A 16,039-nucleotide genomic window follows, 5' to 3' on the forward strand; every position below is an offset into this window, starting at 1 on the left:
CAACTTGATATAAATGGCTCCTCTGACAAATTCTATTTTCTCTTAATAATTTTTCAGCTTTCCCACTTTCTGCCCGTAAGTTGTGGTTTGATAGCCTAAACCTACCGAGGGCTGTTCGAAAAATAGAGTTATTTTTTACAACACGTAAGTAATTTTCTAATAAAAATTACATTATATCATCCTACCATGGGCCATTATGGTTGGACAAGAGCTCATTCCACCGATGCTAAAATACTGTTTTAGCACTGATAGCGGTGGTAAAACGGCCCCTAACCCAGCATTTTCGAAAATTGCCCAGTCTATGCATTAGAACGTACCTATCTTAACATTATCCGAAAAGTTCGCTTTGTTCCAAGACCCGTGTCCGAATTTCGATACAGAGATAAATTATGGGTCTGTAACTTATTACCTCTTGGTGAAAATAAAGTGGAGGTCGATTATGAAAGAAATCTCCCAAGCAACACATTCATTTGGGTATGATGATATACACAAAGATAAGCTTATAGTACGGTGGCCCAAAACTACCTGTTCTCCGCATTCAAAGTCTGCGTCGCATTCAATTGTTTTTCTCTCACATATGTCTCCGCATTCAAAGTCTGCGTCGCATTCAATTGTTTTTCTCTCTCATATGTCTCCGCATTCAAAGTCGGCGTCGCAATCAAATGTTTTTCTCTCACATATGTCTCCGCATTCAAAGTCTGCGTCGCAATCAAATGTTTTTCTCTCACATATGTCTCCGCATTCAAAGTCTGCGTCGCAATCAATTGTTTTTCTCTCACATATGTCTCCGCATTCAAAGTCTGCGTCGCAATCAAATGTTTTTCTCTCACATATGTCTCCGCATTCAAAGTCTGCGTCGCAATCAAATGTTTTTCTCTCACATATGTCTCCGCATTCAAAGTCTGCGTCGCAATCAAATGTTTTTCTCTCACATATGTCTCCGCATTCAAAGTCTGCGTCGCAATCAAATGTTTTTCTCTCACATATGTCTCCGCATTCAAAGTCTGCGTCGCAATCAAATGTTTTTCTCTCACATATGTCTCCGCATTTAAAGTCTGCGTCGCAATCAAATGTTTTTCTCTCACATATGTCTCCGCATTCAAAGTCTGCGTCGCAATCAAATGTTTTTCTCTCACATATGTCTCCGCATTCAAAGTCTGCGTCGCATTCAATTGTTTCTCTCCTAGATGGGCGTCGCAGTCAGTGATTTTGTCACCAACACATGAGGGCGCTGGCAAGTTTTTGTGAGCGTGACCCTCGCTCCATGACCCATGATTGCATCCGGAAAAAGTATCACTCTTTCAGTGTTCGTGATCGCAAAAAGCTCATTGATTTCGAAGGTAAGTGACAAAGTTATTCATTGTATTGTAAGCTTATGGGGTTAATGATCTAGCCACCGTCTAGCCCTGGATGTATTGGCAGTTGTGGGACGGGCTGCCGTTTTACATTCGGACGCTCATGTGGGACCCATTATGATGCGCCCATACTGGTGAGCAGCGTACCCCCTTGGCTAGATCATTAACCCCATAAGCTTACAATACAATAAATTACTTTGTCACTTACCTTCAAAAATGAGCTTTTCGCGATCACGAACACTAAAGGAAAGATACTTTTTCCGGATGCAATCATGGGTCATGGAGCGAGGGTCACGCTCACCAAAACTTGCCAACGCCTTCATGTGTTGATGACAAAATCATTGACTGCGACGACCATCCACAGGCGGCCAATCACTATTAATAAAGCTTATTATTGAGTTTTTCTCAGTTTTCTCTGTCACTATCAGTCCCTCTCCTTTTCTTCATGCTCTGACTGATCGTAGTAAATAAAATAAATGACTATATAGCCTAACCTAGCCTCTTGACTCTTTATTTATTTTACACCCCATTACAAGGATGTTTATCTCTCATATACACATCTTGTAATTAATTAGTCAACACAACTAATTATGCTAATCCGTGGACTTATCAAGGGTTGGTCAACATTGGAAAGATAGAGATGTAAATGAAAAAGGAGTTTTAGTAACCTTTCCTATCTTTCGCGATGTTGACTAACCTATAAAATCCCTGATAAGTCCACGGATTAGCATAATTAGTCATGTTGACTAATTAATTACAAGATGTGTGTATATGAGAGATAAACGTCCTTGTAATGGGGTGTAAAATAAATAAAGAGTCAAGAGGCTAGGTTAGGCTATAAAGTAATTTCTTTTTATTTCCTACGATCAGTCAGAGCGTGAAGAAAGGGAGAAGAACTGATAGAGAAAACTGAGAAAAACTCAATAATAAGCTTATTAATAGTGTTTGGGCCGCCTGTGGCCCATCTAGGAGAGGAACAATTAACTGCGACGCAGACTTTGAATGCGGACACATATGTGAGAGAGAAACAATTGAATGCGACGCAGACTTTGAATGCGGAGACATATGTGAGAGAAAAACAATTGAATGCGACGCAGACTTTGAATGCGGAGACATGTGAGAGAAAAACATTTGATTGCGACGCAGACTTTGAATGCGGAGACATAAGCTTATGTGAGAGAAAAACATTTGATTGCGACGCAGACTTTGAATGCGGAGACATATGTGAGAGAAAAACAATTGAATGCGACGCAGACTTTGAATGCGGAGACATATGTGAGAGAAAAACAATTGAATGCGACGCAGACTTTGAATGCGGAGAACAGGTAGTTTTGGGCCACCGTATTATAGGTAACAGCGCACAATGCAGTTTCCTTGATTCATCGGGAGTAGCATGTAATAATATTATATAGGGCTCAGCCCTTGGTGTCGCGCCAGAGGTTAAGATTGGCAATGTTATTTGTATTGATTCATGATAAAATGTAATTAATTGTTACTTCATAAACGTTTATATGACAACTATGCCCAGTTTCCCTCTGATGAAAGCAGTTCACGTACGTACACGACGTCAAACCCTGCAGCAGAGCAGGTATAGATTTTCTGTAACGTGTAAAAATTTTGGACAAAAATTGGCAATTTTTACAATGATAACAGCCTATTGCGTTAAACAAGGGACGTATCATGCAATCATTATCATTGCAATGGTAACCGCACTGCCCACCTTCCACTTGCAAGCTGAAAACACGGTCCCTCGTGCTGAAAACTACAGCGTTCCGTCTAAAAACTGGCAATTTTTGAATCTAATTATTGACACAGGGGGCGCTTTTCTAAAATTAAATCCCAGCATTCTTTGCGTATTCCCCCGTTCATATGCACGACAGTTTTCTCCCTTTATCTACATAAACGATATTTTGTATCGGCGACAAGGTGCATAATAACATTTAATGGCTAATAAAAGAGGTATATTTATAAATGGCATGTTATATAATAGTCATTTGTTTCGTATTTGTTTATTTACGAGTACTCAAAAAAAAAAAACATGGCGGCGCCAATGAAAGAAGGGTACACTTCCGGTTACTCGCATAGTATATTATAAATATGCGCATGCGTAGTCAGTAAGCCGCTGGCGCGACTATTAATGAAATATTGATGAAAGCAATGCGTATGTTATCGTTTTGAGCCTGTGTGCCGACCTAATCCAAACTGTATAATGTTCGGTCTCGGGCGATGAATTCCTGACGTTCGATCTCTCAGACGTCAGTTTTCCGCATTCGGCGCTTAGAGTGATGAAAATACCCAAGTAAGACAATAAAGACAAACAAGTAGATATAATATATTAGCAATAACCCCCTTCGCAGTCGGGTATACGCTCGACTGTGGTACAATTCCCTCCATAGAGCACTCGCCTATCGGCTCGTGCTATATGTAGCGCATGTACCAAAATCTCGTGTATACCCGCCTGCGGCAGCGGTTTTTTGCTTAAATAATGTTTGAATAAGCGATATGAGTCCGACTTGGGAAAAGTTCCTGGATCCATTTCCCATTTTTGAGAGCCAATATCAAAACATCTCTGTTCAAAGGCAGAAAGAAAGACAGACTCATTCCAACATTTTGCAATTGCCATACCAAAACCAAAAGAGAATAGTAAATCTTAAACTTTCTTTGCCTAGCAATTATAGGCTTTCTCGGCCATTTCAAATTGATAATTGCAACATTGTCTAAGTCATTAGTCTAGTGTATCTTTATCACAAATTGTCAACCAACCAACTCACAAGAAAGGTAAAATATTGGATTTAATTTAATTTTTGTTAAAGAACCAGAACTTTGTTCTGTACCAACGGTTACCTTTGAGCTGTTTGACAGCGATCATGCTGTCATTGAATTTGTGTTTAAAACACATATTACTAGATTAAGCAAAGTTCCACGCATAGCTTTTAATTTCAAAAAGGCGGATTTTGATGGCCTGCGTTCATTACTAGATAAAGTCCCTCTCCATAGTGCACTGCTTGACTCTGACATTAATGTTAATTGGCAATGTTGGAAAGATCTAGTATTCTTAGCAGTAAAGGAGTTTGTACCAACCACTGTAATTAAGGATGTCAACAGACCTCCCTGGGTTGACAGTGAAATTAAACACTTTAGCAAAAAGGTTCAAACAGCACGGAGAAAGGCACACCGCTCTAACTCATCATCAGCTTGGTCTAACTTCCGCAAATTAAGAAATAAACTTAAAAATATGTGCACCCACAAATATAATGATTACCTACAAGTCCTCAGTGACTCAGTTAAAGAAAACCCCAAGAGATTTTGGGGTTTCTTTAAAAGTAAAACGAAATCTAAAAATATACCGAATCAAGTTAAACTCAATGCCAAGACAGCCATCCAGCCAAACGAGAAAGCAGAACTTTTCAATGATCACTTCAAGTCCATTTTTACTTCTCAACCCATGAATCGGACTTATCCTGTAACTTCAGTTTTCCAACATGCTGGTCTTGGCAGTATTAGCATTTCGATCGGTGAGGTCGAACATATTTTAAAACACCTGGATACAAACAAAGCCAGTGGGCCTGATGAATTGCCAGCCCGAATTCTCAAAGAGTGCTCACATGAATTAGCACCTTCATTGTGTTCACTTTACAACAAATCGATAGAAACAGGTGCACTACCCGATGAATGGCTGTCAGCTAATGTTATTCCGGTGCACAAAAAGTCTGACAAATCAAACGTCATTAACTACAGGCCTGTTTCCTTATTGTGTATTTGTAGCAAAGTTTTCGAGAGATGTATTTTTAACTCCATTTATCCACATATTGAACCCCTTCTCCATCATATGCAACATGGTTTTACTAAAAGACGTTCCACGACTACACAACTTGTACAAATATTTCATCATGTAGGGAAAATCCTCGATCGGTCAGGGCAAGTCGATATAATATATCTCGACTTTTCAAAGGCCTTCGATTCCGTTCCACATGACCTTCTTATCCACAAAATCAAATCTTTCGGCTTTCATGGCACTTTACTGCGGTGGTTCACTGCATATTTGTCAAACAGAAAACAAAGAGTTGTTGTAGAGGGCTCAAATTCACAGTGGTGTAATGTATCGTCCGGAGTACCCCAGGGATCAATACTGGGGCCAATGTTGTTCCTGTTATATATTAACGATTTACCAGACCATGTTAGTTCAAACACAATGGTTGCACTCTTTGCAGATGACTCCAAATGTATCAATGAAATCAACGACATTTCTGATTGTCTAAAACTGCAAAGTGATATCAACAATTTAGTATCATGGAGTGAGAAATGGAGCATGCTTTTCAATGCTGAAAAATGCAAGCTCCTTACCATTAGTAGAAAACGCAACCCCATTACCTATACTTATTCAATGCGTGGTGTTTCCCTAGAAAAGTTGACAGCATCCGCGATCTTGGAGTCGAAGTTTCTTCAAATATGTCTTGGGATAAGCATATCAATATATCTGTTACAAAAGCAAACCGCATGCTGGGACTGATTAAACGTACATGTGGCCACACCTGTTCCACTAAATGAAACTCCAACTGTATTTATCCCTTGTCCGTAGTATTCTTGATTATTCATCCCAGTCATGGGCTGTCACGACTAAGCAATCAATGCTTCATCTTGAAGGCGTCCAAAGGAGAGCCACAAAATACATTCTTGGATATCCCCAGGAGATGGATTACAAAGAGCGTATGATTAAATTGAATTTGCTCCCATTGAGCTACAGGAGAGAATTAAATGACTGTGTCTTTTAGCTAAATGTTTTACTGGTATGTATGACTTAAATTTAAGCCAGTTTGTCACATTTAAATCTCCTGATGATACTTCCATGAAGATGCCATTTTTTAAAACTGAATGTTTTCGTTACTCGTTTTTTAACAGAGCTTTTTACTCGAGTAGTGTTATGCCCTTTCATGGCAAATCTTCAACAAGTGTTAGGTCATACAAGTCTATTTTATTAAAACATTACACGGGCTTGTTAAACAATAATTTTTATCTTGATAACACTTGTACTTGGGTGGAAAAGTGCCACTGTAAAAATTGCCGTCTCTGTTAATTTCTCTGTTTTGTTTTGTTCTGTTTTGAAATTTCTTGTATTTTTTATGACTGTTTTATTCTGCGTTTGTCTTTTCTGTTTTTAATTTTGTATGTGTAACTTGTTACATGTGTGTTTTTTTGGAGGGTTGCTTTTGTATAGGTGTTAGTCACCTGTGCGACTCATCCTGACTTTATGTCAAAGCTGAATAATAAAAATAAAAATAAAATCTACTACTATCACAATGTAGCATCTTCAACCAACAATTAATAATACGAGGAAATCTCAGTGTGCTCAGCAAATGACGTCCCAGTTCATAGGACGGCAACGTTATATGTGTGGCTGACTTGTAGTATGTATTACAGAATGCTACGTCAACGCTTTCTTCATCATTACCTCCGTGAAAACCCCATACTTCACATCCGCACATTAGAATCGGGAGAATTTTACAATCGAAAATCCGCAAAGCAACATCAACATTGACATTACACAACTGGCATCAACATTTTTTAACATTAAACGAAACTCTTTCCTTTTTTGGCCAAGTTTTCTTGAGCATATGTCCAAACTTCCGAACATGATAGAGTTAGTCCAAGATAATTAAATTAGAAACAGTCTCGAAACGTACCCAATCTAGATTTCATTTTTCATACCGTTTCAGTTTACCACCATTACGAAAAACAACAACTTTAGTTTTACGTACATTGACTTTCAGTTTCCATTGTTATCGAGTTGTCTTTGTAAACCAATTACTGAATTACCCATGATAGACAAATCATCTGCAAGTGATAAATACAAGAGCTTTAAGACACTTACATATACCGTAAAAACACTATCAATTCGACCACCCTTTTAATTCGACCACCATAATTTTTCTCAAAACACAATTTTATCAAAACATAATCCATAAAATAACCCTCTTTAAATAGAGAACTCCACCCAATCGTACGAGAGGACACACTACTCCGAGAAGTCTTCCCGGAAAAACCGATCGTAGCTTACAGGCAGCCTCCGAACCTCAAACAACGCATTGTCACCAGTAAACTTTCTACCACCATCCAATTTCATGGAACAAAACCCTGTAATAAAGTAAGATGCAAACTGTGCCCTCTCATCAATACCGCCACTACTGTTGTCGGACCCAATCAGAAGAATTTCAACATCAAAGGATCATATGACTGTGACTCCAGTAATTACGTCATCTATGCTATCACCTGTATAAATGTCCATCCGCTTTATATATTGGCCAAACGGGACAGCCGCTGCGGAAACGCATCAACAATAACAAGTTCGATATACAGAGCAACAAAACATATAAACATGTTGCCGAACAGCTGGACATTCTATCAATGATTTCCGTGTGGCTGTACTGAGAAAGATCCGTAGTAAAAGCATCATCCGCAGAGAGACTGAAGAACTCAAAATCATACAATATTTCGACTGTGTTAGGTTCCAAGACAAGAAATTTGACCTTTTTAATCTAACAATTCTCTAACGCTTAATAAGCTCAGAACCCCTGTAAACTATATATTTTCTGAAAGCCTAGATATACGCGAACATTTTGGTAACCACAGTGTCTCCATTGTTTACATAACTATCACGTGACACGGTAATTTGCGTAAGCTTTCAAAAATCAGTTTCCCTATGTTTTGTCTCAATGCTTCAAAATATCTGACTTAAATTTGCTGGAATGCAAGCTGTCACAACATTCTTCCAAAGTGTGTCTCAGATTTTTTATATCTTGCTTAGTTTTTTTGGAGCACAATTTTAAAGAAATCAACTACGCTTAAATTCACTGCTCTGGAAGTTTTTCTGGCATAAAAACTGTTGTAGAAGGTTAAAAAAATTCTGAGACATGCTTTTGAAGACCCTTAGGACAGCTTGCACTCACACAAATTTCAGCCACATATCTCAAAGCATTGAAACAAAACATAGGGAAAATCGATTTTTGAAAGGTTATGCAAATTACCTGTCACGTGATAGTTATGTAAACAATGGTGACACTATGGTAACCAAACTGTTTCCCTATGTCTAGGCTTTCCGAAATATACAATTTACGGGGGTTCTGAGCTTCTTAAACACAAGAGAATTGTTGGTTTCAAAATGGTCAATTTCTTGTCTTGGAACCTTAAAGAGGACTCAATCGAGATTACGGAACCTCCCTTTAAAAGGACGCCAAGGTATGACGGCGTTCATTGTGTAAGTGGACACTAAACAGGCAACAGGCGGGCACACGCTCCAGAAAATGCCACTTTTTAGTTTTTCCCGGCCGCAAAAACACAGACAGACTGCCAAGCGGTCAGCGCGATGTTGCTGCTGATCGAACTCTGTGGTTATATTCAAAGTCTAACGCCACTCGAAGGCAATTTTTTTAGGAAATGCGAGCGTTTGTGGTGGGGAATCAATGACCATTGGCGATTTGAAGCGACCGTCAATCAAAGCTTGCATAAACTATGTTTGCAGGATTAGCAAATGTGACAAAAGGTTAAGATCAGTTTGTGTAATTAATGTTATAGAAATGAAACATCGTACTGGCCAAGTGTTTGACTGGGAGGAGAACTCCACTAATGCGAGAACCTGGAATTGAAAGTGCCGCTTTAGCACATTACAAATAACTATGTTGGCTGTGATTTGCCCCAGTTGTTCCATAGGGGAAAGAAATCAGTCCCCTGGGCTGGGAAGGGAGATTTTTTGTGCAACGGTTTACCTTATTTTATTTTATTAATTTTGACTGTGATATTTCAAATAAAGTTCAAGTCCAAACCGTCTGACTGCTTTCTTTATTACTACAAATAATTTTGTTAATTTTGACTGTGGTATTTCAAATACAGATTTCGACTCCACACCGTCTGACTGCTTTATATATTACCGACAAGTCCTTATCTCCTCTCCAACTTGTGTATACGCCACTGTAATTGCTCCGAAAACATTGCCAACTTGCTAATCCCTGTCAGTATCAGCGGATTAAGTGATTGAGTCAACACCAAAGCCGTCCCACACGCATTTCCTTATTTCACTACGTGTGGACGGCTGTGGTGTTGACTTAATAATCTAATCCGCTGATACGGACAGCGGATTAGCACGTTGGCAATGTTTTCGGAGCAATTAGAGTGGTATGTGCACTGGTTGAAGAGGAGATAAGGAAGTGGAAACACAGTCAGACAGTTTGGAGTCAGAAGCTTTATTAGAAATATCATAGTAAATTAATAAAATCAAATATTAAATGTAAACCGGTGCACAAAGAAAACATCCTCCCCACCCCAGGGGACTTTCATCTGCCCCCTGTGGTATCACGGTCATTGGACGACACTGGATTCTTGACCTGCCCATTGGCAACCACATCGGCATAGCTTTTATGTCTCCGCCTGTATGTAACTGTGGTAAAACCATTTTCAGTTGTATCTGGCATGTCGTTCTTGTCAGCCGTAGCATTCTGACTACATACAACTGTCCTGTCCGCATTCTGTTCCAATTCAGCATCTCCATTATCACATTCATTCACCGATGCACTGTTAACAGGTGTCTGGTCAATGTCAAGCACTTTGACTGAATCAACAATGGGCGATTTCGCTTCAACGTGCATATGGTCGATATCGGATTTTTGCAGACGTGCTCCTACCTTGGAGTTCTGAGGAACATCCAATATTCGATCATTGATTTGTCGAATATAATCAGAGGTGGTCAAATAAAGTTTTTACATGCTACTCCCGCTTAATCAACGAAACTGCATTGTGCGCTGTTACCCTATGAGCTTATCTTTGTGTATATCATCATACCCAAATGTATGTGTTGCTTTGGAGATTTCTTTTATCATCGACCTCCACTTTATTTTCACCAAGAGGTAAGTTACAGACCCATAATTTATCTCTGTATCGAAATTTGGACTCTGGTCTTTGAAACAAAGCGAACTGTTTCGGATATTGTTAAGATAGGTACGTTCTAATGCATAGACCGGGCAATTTTCGAAAATGCTGGGTTAGGGTTCGTTTTACCACCGCTACCAGTGCTAAAATAGTATTTTAGCATCAGTGGAATGAGCTCTCGTCCAACCAGAATGGCACATGGTAAGATGATATAATATAATTTTTATTAGAAAATTACTCACGTGTTGTAAAAAATAACTCTGTTTTTGAACACCCACTGTAGGTTTAGGCACAGGGTACAGGGGAAAGTCCCCTGGGGTGGGGAGGAAGGTGTTTTTTTGTGCAACGGTTTACCTTATTTGATTTTATTAATTTTGACTGTGATATTTCAAATAAAGAGTTCAACTCTACATCGTCTGACTGCTTTATATATTACCGACAAGTCCTTATCTCCTCACCCAACTTGTGTATACGCCACTGTAATTGCTCCGAAAACTTTGCCAACGTGCTAATCCGCTGTCCGTATCAGCGGATTAAGTGATTGAGTCAACACCACGGCCGCCCACACGCATCCTTATTTCACTACTTGTGGGAAGGCTGTGGTGTTGACTTAATAAGCTAATCCGCTGATACGCTCAGTCATTAACAAGTTGGCAATGTTTGCGCAGCAATTAGAGTAGTATGTGCACTGGTTGAAGAGGAGATAAGGAAGTGGAAACACAGTCAGACAGTTTGGAGTCGAAAGCTTTATTAGAAATATCACAGTCAAAATTAATAAAATCAAATATTAAAGGTAAACCGTTGCACAAAGAAAACATCCTCCCCACCCCAGGGGACTTTCATCTGCCCCCTGTGGTTGTTCCTACCATTGTCCTCACTCAACAGTGTTTTCACACCTTTGCTCAAACTCTTTGTTTCATTTTGACACCTCCCTTAGGCATTATCCATTACCCACGCATTTGGCCTGTTGCTTCTCTGTCCATTCTGCAAGTACATCTGATGAAGGAGACTGTTGTCTCCGAAAGCCAATGTCACAGTAAAACAGTTGATCAAAAGTGTGCAACCCTCACAATATTGGAATCCTAAGAGTTTAGTCAATAAAAGGTTAAACAAAAAGGTAACAAAACAGAGCCTTACTGAACACCAAAGGTACAATTGAAAACTCAGTAATTCCATGGGGAGTCCTTACACACTATTTCACAGTATTAAACATGGATTTTAAGACTTTCAGCATTCTGCCATTAGTCCCTAATTTCAAAAGTCTATAAAACAAGGAGCTATGGTCTATTCTATCAAATGCCTTTTCGAAATCAATAAATGCGCAATATAAACGACATTTGTGTTTTGAAATATATTTCCAGATGATGGTGTCAAGAATAAAAATGTTATCTATAGTACTGTGAGTCTTCCTCAACCCTGACTGAGCTTAGGAAATGGGAAAATTAATTTCAATAAAATCTGACAAAGGGTTGAACATAACAGATATCTTACTAATAATAGGGAGTAAAGTAATGCCATTGTAATTTCAAACAGCTCCTCTCGCCTCTTCTTGAAAAGAGAGACTATCATTCCCTTTACCCACTCAGAGGGAAAACAACCACAGTTGAGAATACCATTAAACAGGTTTAACAAAATTGATCTTGGCAACTTAACTTGACAAATTCAACTGGAATGCCGTCAATACCTGCAGCTTTGCCAACTTTGAGCTTACTTATTGACGAATCAATTTCAACGGATGTTATTTCTCAATCTAGAACATCAATGCCAGTAATAGTATCATCGGATACATCAACATTTACAGCGTTAGGTAAAGAAAATGCAGAGTCTACGTAATCTTGAACTTCAGAATAAAATTAAAAGTCATTACAATCCTCATCAATATTCCCTGGGGTGTTAAATAAATTAGCAAAATAGTCAAACCACACTTTCGGTGAAATTGTATCCGAAGCGCCTGGGGTAAATGGTCGTAACATAGACCAAAAAACGCCTAAAATCTGAGTCCATGGCAGGTTTGGTAAGACGTTTTTGTTTCTGTAGATCGTGCTCTTTCTTTTTTCGCTTCAAACTGTTGCGATAAATACGTTGGAGAGCTTTGAACTCTTCATAGACGTAGTTCAAGTCGGTGATTTTTAAAAAACTAAAATCATTTACAATAGTTTGTCTTGTGCCTCTCCTATTTCGTACAAACCTATTCCGAATTTGGCAACCCTGGCCAGGTTGCCAAGCGATTGAATGCGTTACCTTTGAGTCTGCGCAGTAGTGATTCCCGGTGAAACTCCTGTCCAGCGTTCACCCCACTCAACGCGTTCACTCCTCCCCCGCGTTTCACATGAAATAAAGACAAATCGTCGCGTTCACTCCACATAAACATTCACAGATCACAGACTTGAATCAAATCTAGTTTCAACATTAAAATTACAGACAAGTGATTTTAAAAGACGTCGTGCGCCAGTGATAATACATGTAAAATAAGATTGTGATCATCACACAAAGATTTAATGGGATAAACAGTCGATTTGAAACCACGACAGTTGTTTGAAGTGATTCGATTAGACATCTAAATGGATTTTGAAGGGTAGAACTTCCTCACGAGAGCTCCTTCAGGCCACGCAGAGACATCCAGCAACGTAATTAAACTTTCTTGAGGCACTTCAACAACGAATGACGAATATGGCTCGTATTTCGTTTCTCACAATTAGGCTCAGCTTTAGTTTTATTCCTGGCGAAGCCGACTACAGACATACATGTTTGTTTTGATGAAGTCTACTGATAAAGACACGAGCTGATTGACGCGAGTCGATTGATTTTAGTTCATTATTGCTCGAGTAAGTACATCAAAGGCTTGGAACGCCTATTTTTGCGCATGAAGTCCCCATCAGGGCGGACAGTTGAAAGTCCGGGACGTACGCCCTGGCCAAGGCAAGCTATTATCTTGTAAGCTATGCCAGAAGCTGCTATCACAGGGGAAAGAAATCAGTCCCCTGGGGTGGGGAGGGAGGTGTGCAACGGTTTACCTTATTTGATTTTATTAATTTTGACTGTGATATTTCAAATAAAGAGTTCAACTCCAAACCGTCTGACTGCTTTCTTTATTACTACAAGTAATTTTATTAATTTTGACTGTGGTATTTCAAATAAAGATTTCGACTCCACACCGTCTGACTGCTTTATATATTACCGACAAGTCCTTATCTCCTCTCCAACTTGTGTTGAAAACATTGCCAACTTTCTAATCCGTTGTCCGTATCAGCGGATTAATTGATTGAGTCAACACCACAGCCGTCACACAAGTAGTAAAATATTTTACTACATGACATCATTGAAGTGAAGAAATCGGTCTTAAAATTTACAATTTTATCCGTTTTCACGTGTATATAAAATTTACCAATCTGAATCTCATGTCATTTCTTGAACCACATGGAAAAGTCAATTTATGAAGAATTTCTGAGGGAAAACACGCAAAAATTACACAAACGAATTTTGCCATTTGAAATAATCACACATTTGGCATCCCAAGATGCTACATCATAAATCTGAAGTTATGAGAAGGGGAACCTTATTGTTCAACAGAGAGAGAAAATTAATCTTACAAAATTGCATATACACATTTCATCATCATTTAAACAAAGCATAATACAGTCATCTACCTGAATCCTTATATCAAATTTGATTGCACAAGACAAGTAATATCAGAGAAGACTATTTTAAAGAAATGAACGTAGCACGATCAAAATTAAACCGTCTTTTAAATATTCTGAAATACGATTACTTTTATCTACAAGCATAATTTGGAAACTGCTGTACCAGTATTATCGGGGCTGAGAATGTTTGTTTTTGTTTAAAATGCTACTCTAACTGGTGTTACAAATAAATAGACATATTTGTTGAGTGAAACGTAATATGTCTCCAAATTCTTACAAACTCGCCAACAACGCGATCGCATGCCTTTCAATCTCTCTTGAACGAAATGATATGTTTGGCTCTAAGGTAATGGCCAAGCCAATTATCTAACAATTTGGGAGTATCTGCTAACCGGTTGACAAATATACAAGGAAGGCGTTGACAAATTATCCTCAATAATCCCCCTCCTACGTACAACGCAGACGACAACTCCTTGCTGTGTTAAACTGAATCGGTAAATGATAGAGTCGAGATACTTTATAATGACTTACTATTGTTTGCAGGAACATTAGTGTTTTTTAAAGAAAAAATATAATCAGACCAATTAAATTGTTATTAAATAGCGAAATTGTTTCTCTCTTTGTACGTAGTTTGTTTTTTGTTTTTTTCTTTGTGAGAACGATAGCGAGAGGGACAACCAGGTCCCTTCACGTGTGATCGTTGGAGACTAATCGGCAGTACACTCTTCGAAATTGAAAGGATTAAAGTTGCGCTAAACCATTCCATTAGGAAACTTTAAGCGAATCCCTTTTGAAAGCAACAAAAAAATAAGGGGTCACCGCGCAAAATTGTGTACAAGACAAAGAAAAATTACCCAGCATATACGGACTTTTGAAATTCAAAATGGCCGCCATCTCTGTGGTAACTGTATTGGTTTAAATAACAGTTTCGAATTTAACTATACTTAGCCGTTGAAAAAAAATAATTATTTCATGAGCTCTAAAATGTGCCCCTCAAGTGGCAGACCAAAATAATTTTATAAAAGTTTGAGCTTTCAAATATCCATCCTCGAGGCACATCTAACTATATACTGACCAATGCTCATTTGAATGACATACTCATGTAATTATTTATATATTATATTACCATGCCCTGTCCATTGCGTTTTAATTAGTTGAGCTGGACCACGTGACTGCCCACAAATACATAGTAATGGTTTGTTTTCATGCACGTGAACATGAATAATATCGTAAACAGAGTAACTTTACGGCTAAAACGAAAATTGTGAATTGTACAAAGATCATAATCAACCACAAAATAAAATAGAGCATTTGTGGGCCAAGTTTAGACGCTTTTTTTCAAAAAAGTCTCCGGATTTGCAAAATTTTTGCAGCGCGTGCACTACTCACTGACAGGTTCTGGCCTTCTGGGGCCCTGTTGTCGTTCGCATGGGAATTTTTAGTAAATTTTGACCGTTTTTCGGGGTTCGTTGATAATATAATTTAAATAACAGACTCCGCGCTGACCATTAACGTTTATTTATGGGCAACGGCGAGAGGAAAGCCAAATTAACAGGCGAGGCTTGCCGAACCCGTTAATTTGGCTTTCCTCTCGCCCGCGCCCATAACGTTAATGGTCAGTGCTTCGCCCGTTATTTCTATATTAGTGGATGGTATATTCACAGTTGTTTTTAACTGATTGACAGGCAAGATACATTCGTTATCTGCATCAACCGCAATTATATATTACCTCATGCTACATTTTATGACGATCAACTGCAAAGTTATTGTAAAGGGCCAGTGGCTGTGACTTTCGATGGTATTTTTTACAATATGTACATTTTAATGTCAACTGCAGTTTCTCGTTCTAATCTCTGAAGCATGTTGAAATACACAGTATTGGGTTTGTAAAGTCATCTTTTACCTTAACTGCATTGTTCTTGTTGACAAGCTGGTCGCTGACTAGAATTCAAATGTATATCCAGTTTGTGCATCGTGTTCTCTTGTGTTATGGTCTTATTCAGAGTGCTTTAGATTATTGTTGTAATTTGGGAAAATGCAACAACTAGTAATCTTGATAAGGTTTACACTTTTCAAAATTAGGCCGTGTGGACAGAAAACGTACCGGTAGATATTCAATCGTGGTCG

The sequence above is a fragment of the Ptychodera flava genome, chromosome 4 (genome assembly GCF_041260155.1).
Source record: "Ptychodera flava strain L36383 chromosome 4, AS_Pfla_20210202, whole genome shotgun sequence".
Taxonomy (NCBI): domain Eukaryota; kingdom Metazoa; phylum Hemichordata; class Enteropneusta; family Ptychoderidae; genus Ptychodera; species Ptychodera flava.